The sequence below is a fragment of the Cibotium barometz genome, chromosome 64, assembly GCF_041138505.1.
Source record: "Cibotium barometz isolate CiBa-2024 chromosome 64, ASM4113850v1, whole genome shotgun sequence".
Lineage (NCBI taxonomy): Eukaryota > Viridiplantae > Streptophyta > Polypodiopsida > Cyatheales > Cibotiaceae > Cibotium > Cibotium barometz.
In genome coordinates, this window is record NC_141109.1 from 24,727,947 (window position 1) to 24,742,220 (window position 14,274).

Consider the following 14,274-nt stretch of genomic DNA (forward strand, 5'->3'; position numbering starts at 1 on the left):
ATGTATCGTTTAGTGACCGGTCACCGGCATTGGCCAATTCCTCATTATATTCATTATTTTAATACATAAAGTAAATATATAACACTGACCCAAACCTTTTTCACACGTGTGCTGTGCCATCCCTATCAAAAACTTCAGCATTTTTTTTATTTGTCCCACCACCCAACATTCTTTCAAGCCTTCAAGCCTCAACTTTCCCCTGTAGTGTATTTTTCACCTATTGAATTTTAAAAATCCCGGCCAAATTTTGAGCTTGCCTTGTCAATTTCTATAAATTTTAGTTAATATGTCAATTTGCAAAAAATGAGCATTTTCCAGCCTTTTCCTTTTTTCCATTGGTTGGGACAAATGTTTTTCACGAGCACTAGCCTCAAGGCCTCATAAGCCCACACCAATACTGGATAATCCCTTTTTCTCTTTTCTTTTCTTTTTTCAGGGATATACATAAATATGTGCCCCTCACTTTGTGCTTTTTCGGTAATTCTACTAGCATCAAAAATGTAGTGTAAGGTTTCAAGGTTTTTTTTTCCAACAAATAAAGGGCTTTTCCCACCTACAAGTTGAAAAATCATTTATCATTAAACACATAAGAGAAAGCCTTGCATTCATGTGCACTTCTGTTGATGCCATGCCGATCATAACGACCAAGTTTCAAAGGAAAATTCTATCTCATTTAGAAAAAGCTTGGCCAAGTTTCATTTAATGTCCTTTGGGAAGATGCTCTAATCTACTGAAATCTAATGTGACACTCTCTCTCTCTCTCTCTCTCTCTCTCTCTCTCTCTCTCTCTCTCTCTCTCTCTCTCTCTCTCTCTCTCTCTCTCTCTCTCTCTCTCTCTCTCTCTCTCTCTCTCTCTCTCTCTCGTTTTGCCCCAACTTAAGGAGATCTTGGAGAGGCACAGAGGCACCTTCCCACGCCCAATGGATCCACAGAGCCACCTTCCCACTCCCAATGGATCTACATAGCCTTCTATAGGCTACCCCCATGCTTGATACCTTTGATGGCCCCCTCCTCCTACTGGGGGGTTAGCTCCAAAGCTTGTATGATGATGATCCTCAGATTTGACATTCCCAGCTCATAGCTCCAACCTTTGTTTTCTGGTGTACCATGATGAGATTACATGGACACTATTGTATCATTTTTGGTCTCATAGACCCATGGGGTCTTTTGAAGACTTTTAATTTAACTCTCTCTCTCTCTCTCTCTCTCTCTCTCTCTCTCTCTCTCTCTCTCTCTCTCTCTCTCTCTCTCTCTCTCTCTCTCTCTCTCTCTTTAAACACACACATCATTGTGCATGTGCATAGTTGTCTATGTTCTTATTTTATTTACTGACACATGGTACCATTGTAACATTTTGTTTAAAAGACCCTTTGGGACTTTCAAAAACATTTGATATAGCTCTCTCTCTCTCTCTCTCTCTCTCTCCTCTCTCTCTCTCTCTCTCTCTCTCTCTCTCTCTCTCTCTCTCTCTCTCTCTCTCTCTCTCTCTCTCTCTCTCTCTCTCTCTCTCTCTCTCTCATGTTAAAGAGGGGAGCCCTCGAGGAGAGCAAGAAGGGGGAAGGGGAGGGAACGCATGAACGACGAAAATGTTGTGGGCTAGGGGGGGGATGTATAATGCAAGGGAGAAAGGGATTAAGGATGTCATAGTCTTTGCCATCTGGTGTCATATTTACAACAAAGTTATTTTCACTAAGGTGAAGACCAGAGATTTTCATAATCCTTTATAGATACTTTCTATGAATAATGATGCACACTTTTGCATTGAAATGTTGCACAAAAGTTAATTTCACATGTTTTTTAATAAAATATTAATATTTCTTATCATTTTATATTATATTTACTAAAATCCACCCCAATGCTATTAATTAATGCTCGATGATGTGTCATTAATCAATACAACTTAACAAGTGTTACTTTTCAGGCTACCAATCCTAAATCAACCCCTTCCACTCAACCCCTTTCACTGTGCTCGCCCTCCTCCCCCTCCCCCTCTTCTCCTATGGTCCTATCCCATCACAGCTCCAACACCCATGCTCATCCAGTAGAAAGACATGGAGCCATAAAAAGAGGTATGTTTTACCCTAACTAAATCATAAGTTTTACTCTAATGAGCTATCCATGCAACCCTAGTCGAAAAAAGGAAAACTAACAAGTTGTGTGCATGCGTGTGTGTGCAGATAATATTTGAGAGAGATGGATAGAGAGAGCCTTACATGCTATATGAGAGAGAGAGAGAGAGAGAGAGAGAGAGAGAGAGAGAGAGAGAGAGAGAGAGAGAGAGAGAGAGAGAGAGAGAGAGAGGCAAGGTGCATGTCAAGCAAAGTCAAACATGCCAGATAAAAGAAGGCCTTTTGGGATTTCATGTGATTTCCTCCTCCTTAATATGTGCAAGAGAAAAGGAAAATAAGGGAAGAGGGGCATTATTAAATCGATCATGATGGTCTTTAATTTTGCTTTCTGTAGCGTCGTACTTTCAAATGAATAATATGTAGCATCAATAATAGCTCTCTTTCAAATAAAAATAGTGAGTGCAAAACATTGTCAAAAACAATCAAGATAAAGAAGTCAAAGCCTAAAAACAAGAACGGTGAGCATAGCAATGAGAAGGTTAATTTGTGACTTTAAGGTCCAATGGGAGGTTTTTTTAGTGAGGCTTGCTTTTAATGAGAAGGTTAATTTGTGATTTTTAAGGTCTAATGGGGTTTTTTTAAAGGCAATATTTTTTCAACCATGCTTTTCCTACACATGTTGTTGCTCTTAGGGGGTTTTTTAGTGAGGCATGCTTTCAATGAAGGTTAGTTTGTGATTTTAAAGGTTTGATGGGTTTTTTGTGGAAATATATATAAATATTAGATAAACATCTGATGACTTTTAATTATGCTTAACTATGAATCAACTCAAATAACAACCTTTTGGCAAAAATCTGCATGGTCTACCTCATCTGAATCATGTTACACCATACCCTATCTAATGGGGGGGGTTCTATGAGGCAATATTTTTCCAACCATGCTTTCTACACACGATGTTGCTCTTCAAATTTGTAGAGGAAAGGTCTCATTTATGTGCCAAAAGCCAATTGTTTGAGAAGGCATTAATCCATAGGGCACAAAGTAGGACAAGTTTGTGTAGGCAAAAAGAATTCCCAAAAACCTTTCACAAATACACCAAACATTATTTTATGTTTTCATGCTTGTTTTACCTTGAGTGTAGCTTCCACTAATAAGATACATTCATTCAAGAGAAAACAAGCAAATCAATTATTAATATAATGCCCTTCAAAGTATTAGTTTTGCATCCACACATCCAAGGTGTTATAACCTTTTCAGATGCACATGACAACCATTGCAAATCAATTATTAATATGATGCCCTTCAAATTATTAGTTTTGCATCCACACATCCAAGGTGTTATAACCTTTTTAGATGCACAAGACAACTATTTTCCATAGTCAGTAATTGGTTAACTCTCACCACATGCAATGTCAAGCCCACCATTCCATACATGATGGAAAAGAAGGGCCAATGAAGCAGATTCGATTTTCTATCCAAACACTATGGAAAGTATTAAGAGGTAGTTATTGTGGTTGTTAATGGTGTTCAAAGCTTAGGGTATTATGGTGATGACACATGCCTCGTGCATGCCATACTTAGCACCTTGTAACTTTCCCCTACATGAAGGGTGTTGTCCATTAGATTTGAACTTATAAGATGGAGACTATGACAAGGCCTTAAGAACAGCCTTATAACTTGTTTTGTTGAGATGATTACATAAATCTTCACGTTTTATACAATAGGAATCTCATTCTTTCTTTCTTTCTTTTTGAGGAAGAGTACATAAACCTTCCTTTTTTAACATCATTCTTTCATGTTTTTTATTTTAAGGAAGATAAGGTACGATGATCCTCACATCTATTATACGTGTGCTTCTTCTTTTGAGACAAGGTGAGATGATCCTCACATCCATTATATGTGTGCTTCTTCTTTTAAGATAAGGTGAGATGATGTCTCTCACTCTCATGGACTTTAAAGAGGCACTAAGTGCAATGCACCTTTAATTTACTTTTTCCAAAATGTTTAAAACCCTCACTAGTTAATGTATCCCTAAAATCGATACTTAAATGTAATGACTTTGCACTTTTATATGATGCACTTGTGCTTATGAAATGTTGGTTATCATGCACAAAAAAGGGCATCAATACTAACCTTTCATTTAACTCAAAGTTAGCAAAGGTAGTTATCATGCAAAAAAAGGCATCGATACCAGCCTTTGATTTAACTCAAAGTAATGCAATGTCAAATGCCATACTATTATATCTATGAAAAGTTGCAAATATAAAACTTTAAAAAGTATATAAGATGAGTAGGAAGTGGAAATAAAGTTGTGATTATCGTGAAGAAGAGGGATTTGTTTTTTATGAGTAGTATTGTAAGTAGATGTATCTCATTTCATTTTTTTATAAAGATGATGAGCCAAGATAAAGTGATGGGAGATATTTCAACAAACTGACTTGAACAACTCATGTCAGTACATTAGTTATCTTATTCATCATTCTCAGCATAGAGTGGACAAGAGAATTTTCTTGTGCTCATTGAAATGTGTAAGAGGAAAATGAATGTAAAAAATCAAAAATAAATAAAAAATAAGAAAGAGGGAGTATGGATGTGATTTTTAGGGGGGGAAAACTAGCGCATAACTTATCTTGGAAAGAAAAAGGTCAAACTTTGTAATAAACAACGTGGATTGAAAGAGCTTCTTTATAACGAGCTCATTCTATACTATTTATACTTTTTGGTCAACTTTATAAAAAGTCTCTTACTAAACCAACTTTTAGAAATCCTTTTGGTTAAGAGTGAAATTATCTAAAAGTAAGAGGTACATCACATTGACATCTGAGATATTTATTATCATCTTATAAAAAAGAAGGCAAACTAATGAGCAAAAATAATCCAGATTTTCTTTGACGTTTGCCTCTTTAATCACATGGGCTCTTTAACCAACTTGTTATTACCAGCGGTTTCTAACTTACATGTTTCTAGAATCTAGGAGAACACACCAAGTGTGTGGTAGGGAGGTGTAGAAGTAAGAGAATATAACCAATTGTGAAGTTAGGTGTTGGCAATAGCTTTTCATACAAAAGTAACAATTAACTCCTTCGTTTGATTGGTAATAGCTTTTTATATGAAATTACCATGAACTCCTTCTTTTGATTTGGTAATGGTCAGGAAGGGACAATTTATCAGTGTTCTATTATATCACAAGTTTTCTCAAAGAAAGGACATTTATATGAAAGTAACAATCAACTCCTTCTTTTAATATGAAAGTAACAACTAACTCCATCTTTTGATTTGGCAATGGTGATGAGGGGATGATTTATCAATGTTCTATTATAACACAAGTCTTACATTAACCAGACATGCCCAAAGAAAGGGCATTTATTGCAACAAGCGAATAAGGAACTATAAAATTTTGTTTAATGCTTAGCATTAAAGTAGTATGAAAAATGCTTAGCATTCAAAGTAGTATAAAAATGAAAGATTATATTGAAAAATTGGAATGCTAGTTTTTTATATCAATCAAAATAGTAAAGGACTTTACCCCCAAATGTATATGTCTACTCATTTTTATAGTTAATTTATGCATGCTATATGTAGAGAGGAGGGCACATCAAGAAGATTAAACAAGGATTAACGAAATAGCCTAATCAAAGTTAAACAAGTGAGCAAGGCATAAACTTGAAATACCAAAATGGACAAATGAGCAAAGAAGTGATATGTGTCCTCTTTCCAAAGGGAGGAGAAGGAGGGACAATGGTATGTATACATCTTAAGGGCCATTGCTATATGCTTCTCTATGACTTAATTCCCAAACTCTCAACCTAAAACATGAAAAAAGCTTATTCCCAAGAGTGTGACCATATTAAGACCTTTCCTATGCATATACAAGTACTCAAAGACAAGCATTTAATACTCCTTGTTGGGGTGAAAGCCATGTCTTAATGAGAGGGTTGAACATGCCTTAATCATGGAAATACTACGATGCCAACTATGCAAAGCTTCACACATGATACTACTTTCCTTTATGCATTTTGCAAGCTCCTCTTATAATGGGTCAGCATACTCACTAAGCTATTGAGGTTCCCCTTTTGGAGACTTGTCATTAGCTTTATTCAGTTTCATGACATACAAGGCTAATCCTTTTCGAAGACCTTTGACTAAATGCGGAGCTTTAACTCGGCCTTACCCCATGAACCCCATTTTCTTGCACTCTACTAGAGGATGCATCTAGGAAAGACACATCTCGTCTTACAATGAATGCTAACATCATTCCCACTAAGCCAATTTATACCAAAGATGCCATGAAAGATTCCCAAATGAATAACCTTGAAAGCTTGAAAGGTAGGGTGTGGCTATGAAGGAGAAATGGGATCTCAGAAGTCACTAGCCATTTCTACCTTCAATGATTTCTTAGTTTCTCTAGTCGTAATACTAAGCATTTTCAAACATTGAGGAGAGAAAGATGAATGCAAACTACCTGAATCAATCAAAAGGCAAAAACTTATACCTTTAAGGGTTTCTAGAGTCTCGATATAATATTATTTATTTGGCCCTTGAGATTCTACAACTGGGCCTCTTCTTCTTCTTGGTCTTCTAGAGTGGCTGCATGCGCTACACTCTTAATAGCCTGATTTTTTATGGGGTTTTGACCAAAGGGGCCAACATCGATTTGTTGTAGAAGGGGTATTGAAATAGCAATGTGCGAGGGTGCAAAAAGTGTAGAGCAAGGAGGAGAGCATGCACATTAGAAAAGATATAGAAATACTAAGACTCCTAGATCAAAGATTGTTTTGTATGGTCACTTGTAAGGTGAAGTCAAAGGTCAAAAAGATAGCACAAGGTGGCACATGTACTGTGAGCATTTATGGACAAAGGTGTACATAGCTTGTGATTTGGGAGCTCCATGAGAGCTATAAAAGGATGTACTTGGATCAATTCTACTGTAAGATGATTATTGTGTTTTTTTTGCTTTGTGTTAATCCATTATTAATACATCATTTTTTAAGCCTTCTAGTTCTCTTAATCACTTGACTATGAGGGTAATAAGTTTTGATCCTCCATAACCTAGCCTAGATCCATGTTTTCCAACATGGCATCAGAGCCATGGTGGCTAGGTTATAAGTGTTGGTGATTAGCAAAAAGTAATTAGGACTCTTACCTAGTTTATATCATTATTATTTAATTAGCATTGGTGGCTAGTGTTGGTGATTAGTAAGTGATTAAGGTTTACTTAGTTTATATCATTATTATTTAATTAGCACTAGAGCTTCCTCTTTCTTGGGATTTAGCATAGGAAACTTTGTTTAGATTAGTAATTTCTTGTAATTCATCACTCTCCTCACCACCATCATCATCTTGGTCTCTCCTAGCCTAAAGATCGTGTCCATAAGATAACATGCATATAACCACACTCTTATGCCTCATTGTTTAACTCTTCATCGAGGAGGTTTTTATCATCAGTAAAAAATTGGGTGACATCATCAATAATAACTCCACTACTCAAATTAGTGGAGTTATCATCAAATCTCATCAGTAAAAAATTGGGTGACATCATCAATAATAACTCCACTACTCAAATTAGTCATCAAACCCTTGTACTGAGATTAGAAAGTTTCGTTAAGACATTTTTGAGTGCAAAGACCTCATTTACATACAATGGCGAGCCCATTTATGTTTGAAAAGTTTACACGGTGAAGGGTTTCATGCTTGGCAAGTCAAGCTCAAGTTTTTGCTAAGAAAGGAATCACTTTGGGGGATTGTTAGTGGTGAAGGGTTTCATACTTGGCAAGCCAAACTCAAGTTTTTGCTAATGAAGGAATCACTTTAGAGGATTGTTAGTGGGAGAGAGAAGTGCCCGTAGGATAAATGTGCTGGAAAAAAAATTATAGTTAAGTCGGGATGAAAAGGGATTAGCCATCATCGCATTAGGATAAGGGGATGCATTTATCCATCAAATTGAATCACAAGATACATCTAAGGGTGCTTGGAATGAGCTAGAGAAATTGTTTCGAGCAAATCAAAAGAATTAACAAATAAGCTTAAAAATACAATTCTTTGGCTTGTACATTAAAGATAGCAACTCTCTTTCGACACACCTTAACAAAATGAAGAGTATAACATAACAATTGGTTGGCATTGGGGCACCCATTAAAGGAAGAGGATGTCATAGCTATATTGTTAAAAAGTATAACATTGGAGGAGTAAGCACTTTGGTGCCTGGTTACCTTGAAAAACCTTCTACATCCAACAATTACAGAAGTGGAAGAAGCACTCAAAGAAGAAGAGAAGCAGATTTGAGGAAAGGTAACCTAAGCTACATCAAGTGAGGAGAAAGCATTCTTCTCAAGAGAACCAGAATCGAAAACCAGAGAAGAACGAAGAACAAAGATAACCTACCACTACTGTGGAAAGATAGGGCACATGGCAAAGGATTTTTTGCATTAAAAATGTGCCAAAACAACAAATATCATGATCTAGGATGAAGACAAAGGTGAGGCTTCAAAAGATGGAAGCAACCGAGAGAACAACTATTCTGAGCATGGCATCTCACCCCTGGTTGTGGTCTCGTCCTCCCGTATGTAAAGTGTAAACCCCAACTGTCCCTATTAATCATTACTCTAGTCCTGAAGACTAACACAATAAGGCCAGAGTCCTATCGTGCGTTATTTCATGCTAATGTATTCAAAGCATAGGCTTGCTTTGAGCACTCTAATTTTTTCAAAGAACATTGCCGACTCCGCGCCCTAGTCAGCTAAGGCTAAGAGTGCATCCCTAATAGAAAGGGTGGAGCGACCAATGCACACCAGAAGAGATAGATAACTTGCCCTACCTCGAGATCTAACTACGAGCTTTTTAACTACAACATCTTAAATATATGCTATTGGAGCTAGAATAACCGTGGCTGCTGGCACTAGACTTTCCCTCCAATGGATCCTCGTTAAGGGATTTAGATTGTATTCATTCCAATTACTAGACTTAAAAAAGCCCGGTATTGTTATTTATTATCACTACCTAACATTATAGCCTATAGGGCAAGTTGAGAGACAGACCACTCCAACCATTGACTAGGAGTGTAGATCCAATGTAGCATGTTCCTCATCACATTAAGGAGGGGTGTTGAAAAATAGCAATGGATCCCTAAAATTATCTCCTTCTAAATAAATGGATCCCTAAAATTATCTCCTTCTAAATAAATGGTAGGGACATAACACACCCCTCACTTGCAAGTCTATTTGGCACACTAGGTATACAATATATTGTGTCTATGAGTCACACCCACAAAGAAGAATTCTCACTCCTCTCAAGCAAAGGGTTGCCATGCATATTACGCATAAGAGGTAATTGATGCACAACACCACATATATTCCTTTATTCGTTTATAACCTTAAAACAAGACTAATACATGCACATCCCATGTTACTTCATATTCAAGTATAGAAAGGGTTTTCTTTAATCTTGAAAGATATGCATTTTTCCCATTATGACTTAGATGTAGAATAATAAGAAAAAATAAAAACAGAAGCAACGAAATCCCCAAAATTAATTATCCCCCTCTAAATATATGGCAGGGACATGACACACCCCTCACTTGCAAGTCTATTTGGCATACCGGTTATACAATATGTTGTATCCAATGAGTCACACCCATGAGGAACAATCCTTACTCCTCTCAAGCAAAGGGTTGCCATGCACATTGGGCATAAGAGGTAATTGATGCTGCATAGAGGAAAACAACACATAAGAGGTAATTGATGCTGCATAGAGGAAAACAACACATATCATCCTTTCTTCTTGATTAAGGTTCATAATATAAATGCAAGATCAATACATGCACATGAAGGATAAGGGATTGAGGTGATCACAAGATCTCCCTTAATCTCTTGACACCAAAAATAAAGATAATGTGTTGTTGATGGAAAATCTAGGTAGGGGAGGGTTGGAAGGGTTGATTAGGCTGGAATCCTTCATGTGAAACAAGATATTTGGAGCCGAATCATCGTAATGTTGAAGACGGCATACCAACATGGTGCCAAGTCATCGCGCCAAGTCATCGGGCTTCTTATACAAGCTTCCTAAAGTTGCCATCAAAACCTTAAGAGAAAGTATTCACATAAGATCAGCTTCTTGTACAAGCCCCTTCTCCGTAAAGCATTATTGGTATACCAAATTTCAAGTCCCACATGGATACTCACCACACATATATAATATACATTGCAATAAAAAATTCTCAACAAAAGAATTTTTTTTGTATTACATACACTAGACATCCATCCTTGGTCTTTGGACCCATTTTTTTTATGTGTGTCCTCCAACAAGTAGGTTGGCTAAGGTAGCCTTCAATGCTTCTTGAACATTCTTAAACATCCACTATCTACTTTCTGCCTTTCTTCTTCTAGGGTTTCCACTCTTCTTCAGCATTTGAATTTGAACTATAGTCCAAGTTAAAAGTGTCTTCATTAGATTACGACATTGAGGATCTTCTTCTTTCTTCATACCTTTGTCATACTTCTTTCTAGGTTCTTCTTATTTTTCCTCGGGATCCTTTCTACTCTTATTGCTCCTACTACCACTTGTTTAAACGAAGTGAGCGTTTCTAGATCATATGATGCCACTATTGTTTAGAGTGCTATCTACGAACCATCCATGAATCATTGTCTTAGGGTTGCTACTGCTAGCTTATCAACTTAATCTAGTCTCATCAAGAGTGCTCTGAACTCAGCAGCGTAGTCTTCCGTGGGTCTTTTCTTTTGAGTGAGTCTCTGTAACTTCACCAACACTTTTGTGGCCATCGTTTTCTTCTGGAATCTCTTTAAGAAGGCACTCTTGAGCTTTTTAAACATGTGGAAGTGATCTAGATCATATTATGCATCCCAACTGGTAGCCTTGTCACTTAGTGTTGTGTAAAGAACCCTATTTTCTGGGCTACTTGTGCTCTCATGACAAAAATATGGTTTCGAATGAGAATACAAGGGCATCCAAATCTTCATCACTTTCCCTTGGACTTTGGGCATTTTAGTGCCCATTTCTATTGGTCAAAGTTGTTTTGATCTTCTTGCCCTCTATTCTACTGCTCTAGTTGTTCTCCACCATTGCCTTATTCTTCTTGAACTTCTTGTTTTTCTATCCCCACCCCCCCCCCAAAAAAAAAACACAACAAGAAGGGGCATCTTAGCATCCAATAACAAGAACACTTTACTCCAAAATTTAGACAATTTCTAAAGGTGGGTGCTTTTGTTTTTCTATTTTGTGTGCTAACAAATGAAGCTTTTTTCTCTCCATTGTGTGATATAACTTTCATTTTTATCTATCCATTATGAGCTTGGATTCATTTGATTTAGATTTACAAAAATTCAAAGATGTGTTTGGCCTCAATCAGGTAAAGCGAGCCATGCAAATTCTTTTTAACTTTGCGGCATTTTGCCAACGAGAAAATCTTTCACATAAGGAAACCAAACTTTATTTTTCTACCACTCTCTTCAACTTAAGGCAATGTCCAATCCATCCTCATGTCCTCATTTTTTGTAAAGAGTAAGGATTGACAAACTTTGCATATTATGTGATTATTATAAAAAAGAGTATATATAGCATTAATTCAACTTATGCACTTTGTTGGATATGATCAGGCTTAATGCATCAAAGATGCATTAATGAGGTAGCTATATATGAGTGCCAACCACTCTCTTGGTTAACATGGTTTTACTTGCCTAACCTACCGTAAGGCACTTTGCTATCTTACCGATTCAAAGGGCACTTAACATTTGTAAGTCGGCACTGGAACATATAAAGTAGCCTTACCATCATGAGCTTAATATCAAATAGGGAAAGTCTACAAACTTAGTGTATATACTTGCTTAAAAATACTAATAGAGACCAGACCATTTTTAAGTTTGGCAAGCCTAATGTGAAGACTAGTCACTTGTATATAAGTCATTTTTGATAATAAGTAATATACAATCATTCCCTTGTAATAGTTTAATTGTGAGCTCTCCTTCTTCCCTCTTCTTGCTTGCTTGTATACTTTTGAATCTTGCTTGCTTATTGGATGCATGCTAGATAAGTTTGATTATAGGTTTTCTTCTTATAGTAGCTTCTTCTTCTCTCCCTGCCTTTGTGAGAGAACCATTGTGAAGAACCATCTATTCTTGGATCCATCTAGGCATTGAGAGAACTCTCTCTTCACCCCTTTGGCAAGGAGCCTTCCGGTGTGACAACGAAATGAGGACACGATGGACAAACTAGGGCATCCATAATGGGAAGTTTTTTTTTATGCGGCTCAAAGGCAAGACCCAGTGACAAATGTTTCAACAAGGTAAGCTCTTGAATTGAACATATTTGGTGTTGTGCTTCCGAGGACTACTTAGCTCAAATTTTTCATCCATTTTAACATATTAGGATCGCCCAATATTGCCTAGCGTTGATTAGGAGGTCACGCTCCAAAAAACAAACGGTTTTGGAGCATTAGATGCATTTGTTGCTTTTGATTTACTTTGGAGTTTATTCTGCATTAAGGCATTCTATGTATGATTATCTATTAGTAAGACAAAAGCCTGGTTTTTTGGTGATTTATATAAAATTAGAGCTTAAGAGGCTCATATTTTTTGCTTTTGATTTGATTTAAAGTTTATTTTGCATTAGGGCATTCAATGTATGATCATCTATTGGTAGGACAAAACCCTAATTTTTTGGTGATTGAAATTGGAGCTTGAGAGATTTAGATTTCATTCCTTTGACCCAAGAATTGGCTTGGCAATTGTGCAGAGTGGGATCCACTCCAAAAACATGAGCATTGAGATCCATTAGGTTGAACTGGAGCAAAATCGATTAGGTTGAACTAAATCACCTTAGGTGATTCCATCCCTGGGACAAGAGTCTCCAAGTGAAATTCGATTATTTTGTTTTCACATCTTAGCTTATCTTAGGTGTTTTCATCCCTAGGGGACAAAATTCTCCAAGTAAAATTTAATGGGGGATTCCTTGCATCCTTATTTTCCTTCTTAACTTGCATGCATGAGGAAATCAACATTCCTTTCCCCTAAGTAATCAAATTGGCCTTAGATTATGATTAAGGAGTCAAGAGTCTAAGCATTGCACATGCCTATGTCTTGTTCTTTTCCAAATGTCTTCTATCTTCTAAGGAATTATTCTTAATTGTTTACTTACTCACACTTTGTTCACTTCCTTTACTAGTCTTCCCAATAATCCTTAAAGTAAAGAGAACCTTTCTTGCTAGCAATAAAGTTTTGAATGAGCTGGATACAATAGCATAGGCATTTCTTCAAGATATATTATTTAGCATGTACACATAATCAAAGAAGATAACTCACTTTTTACTTTCAATCTTACTTAGAAGAAAGAAGAATTACTTCGCTCTTGAACATTAAATTCTTGGAGAATCCTAGCTCCAAATCTTAATCACTCAATTAACAATTAAACAATCATACGTATGTACTTATATGCATATATATCTCATGATTAAGCCTTCACAAACATAGATATTGATTTCTTAAGCCACATAGGTATAAAAAATTCATTCGTAAGCATACACATGCATAGACCTTATTGGCATACTCATACACTCATATAGACAATGCATGTATAAACATACACTCATATAGACAATGCATGTATAAACATACACATACATATCTCATTCTCATTATGCATTACAAATATGAATCAGGGAAACTCATCGGATGGCTAAATTCACATACCCTTGTACAAGACTTTATTTTCTTAATGGCATAATTCATATCATTTAAAGAGATACCTTATCAAACTTGAATACATGCACATGTATTGGTCTTACTTACCTAAAATTCACTTGCATTTATTATTATCACTTACTTAGGCACTTACTAGGGCAAGATGCACGCATGAAGAGCACTAATATGTACATACATATTCATTGGGGATACTCACATAAGCTTATTTTGACCTTAGCATCTTTAACATAAGCATAGACATGCATTTGCATGACTCACATAGTATCTTGAGAATTTTTTGATGTGTACCTAGTTAGTATTATTCACATAGCATAACACCTAGTTAAATGTGTGGCTTGAGAAATTTTTGAAGCCCTAATTTTTATTTAATAAGGTAACACCTAAATATATTCTAGTAAAATCTTATAAACTATACTTGATTCAAGAGATAAGAGTTAAAGGAAATGACCTTAATAATGTCTTGTAAAGTTAGCAATAGTGATGGAACTTGACCTAGA